Source organism: Palaemon carinicauda, chromosome 30 (assembly GCF_036898095.1).
Source record: "Palaemon carinicauda isolate YSFRI2023 chromosome 30, ASM3689809v2, whole genome shotgun sequence".
NCBI lineage: Eukaryota > Metazoa > Arthropoda > Malacostraca > Decapoda > Palaemonidae > Palaemon > Palaemon carinicauda.
The window spans coordinates 8,955,841-8,958,340 of NC_090754.1; positions in this window are offsets into that span (position 1 = coordinate 8,955,841).

The following is a 2,500-nucleotide window of genomic DNA, read 5'->3' on the forward strand; positions in this document are numbered from 1 at the left end:
TTTTCTCTGCCTACTGTAACTTTTCCTATTATTATTGAAAATGAAAGGATTAAACTTCGTCCTTTCAAGAAAAAAAAAACGCAATTGTTTTATTGTTTAAAATTTGGACACTCATCTAAAGTTTGTAAAAAAAGAAAAAAAAAATGTGTAGTGTTTCTTCAAAATCATATCATGGTGATTGTATGCAGAGGCCAGGTGTTTGAATTGCGACTCTAATCATAAATCAACTGATAGGATATCGGAACTGTTTAAGTTGGAGGAAGCTGTTCTCAACAAATAGAGTTTGGAATACATAACTGTGGGACATGCAAAATGACTACTGAATAAACGAACTAGCTATGCAAAGGCCGAAAAATTAAAAGGAAATTAACCAAAGGCGACATCAAACACATCTATTACTGCAAATAGTTCTTGAAAAAGAAGTACACCATCAATAATAAAACACTGTGTGATAAGGTAAGCATATTGCCTCATGAGGCTTTGCCACGTTGTATTGACACTGGGACATTGCTTATCTTCTGTATAACCTTCGTCCCCCATTACAAACAATAGTACAAACCTCTCTCACGCCATGTCATTGCCTGATTCGATGGTGGAGCCCCTTAAAACCAACTTATTTGGTGTACCTATAGTTAGGAAGGTACAAGAACCTGGTAGCTAATCCCCTTTTAGACGAAAAAGAGAGAGAGACCTCCATCTGTCTCGACCATTTCAATAAGAAACATGAAAGTCATGACATCAAATAAATATGGTGTTTTATCTGTTGACGTTTCTGATCAACTGAAAGATAATCTTGATAAATCAGAAATTCAAGTTGAGCTTCACCATCCTTTCACCAATTAGATCGAAAGGACAAAAAGAAAAACAGAAGCGCAAAACCAAATCTATCAAGACCCTCGCTAATAAAACCACCGGGAAATAGCTTTAGATAAAAATTGCTAATGGGAACACTTCATCCAAGGTGTGTTCCAAAAAATAAACCATAGTTTATTCCTCCATTTTGTAATGGAATTGCCATGGTTTAAGCGCCAAATATGGAGAACTTAAGCTCCTACTTTTTGAGTACTCCCTAACTTGATGATAATACTCCTCCTCACGAATAGGACTCCATAGGATCACTGAGTAAGGAGTTATGGTGGAAGTCTTATATACGTTCGCAGAGATGTTCCCCAGATACCTTTGTCTATTCATACACCTTTGCAGGCAGCTGTTGTACAGATTGATATAGGGAGAAAATATACAATTTGCTCTCTTTACTTGCCTCCAAATGATAAAATGTTCTATGATAATTTAGTAGAGGTGATTCAAGAACTCCCTGAACCTTTTCTTTCACACGGAGATTTGAATGGTAGACATCCTTTATATGGCTATGTTTTAGCAAACACAAGGGGCAATATCATATCATCAATTTTTGAGAATGAAGATGTGGGACTCTCAATACAGGAGAGCCCACACACTTTCATGCTCAGACAGATAGCTTTCAATTACAAGCAACAACTACCTTCTTGATTTGTAATGGAGAACGTTCGATGATTGACCTATTAGTGACCATGATCTAATTGTTATAAATAAAAACAATAATCACCAATACAGAGATCACTATGATGGAGCCTTGACAAGGTAGATTGCAATTGATATCGGAGCTCAGAGAAATTGAAGGGAATGCAGAATAGTTTTAAAGTGTAGATGACACCATAGACTTGATAAATGTAACTCTAGATACAGCAGGAGTCAATTCACTTCCCAAAACCCCACAACTATTTAAGCAATTACCAGTCCCTTGATAGTAATCAGAACTAAGTGCCCTGCACATAACCACAAGAAAATCTTTGTCTCGACTGTGCAGATGTCGCACTGAGGAGAACTTAAATATATACAAGGAATGTAGAGCACAGTTCCATCGTGCAATGAAAACAGCTAGGCACCACTCTTAGATATAATTTCTTTTCATTTTCGATAGCAGAACACTATCATCTTCAGTGTGTGACTGGAGCAACTAAGGTTAGCAATGCTTGGCTGAACATTTCTCCACCGTGTCACACAAGTGTAAAATAGCTCCTTTTTATCACCATAGAATCATCAAAAATGGAAACTGTTGAATGATACAACAGAAAAAGGAGGAATCTTAAAATGTACTTTTTACCGATTATGAATTTAATTCCGCAATTACTACGTGCAATGATAAAGCCCTTAGACATGATGGAATTCTATATGCAATGAGTAAAATATTAGGTCATTTATTCTAGGCATTATTAACAGAATATGGCATGATCATAGTTATCCAAGTTTTTGAGAACTAGCCATTATTTCAGCATCTTTAAAACATGGTAAGGTTAATTTTTTTTAGCAGAAAACTATTGACCATTGCATTGATATCTCGTTAATGTAAGATCACGGAAAAGATGCTCAGTGAAAGAATGATGTGGTACTTGGAGAAAAAGATATTTTATCACCTACTCAGTGTGGATTGGAAAAAAGGCACTCGGTGAAGGATGTGTTG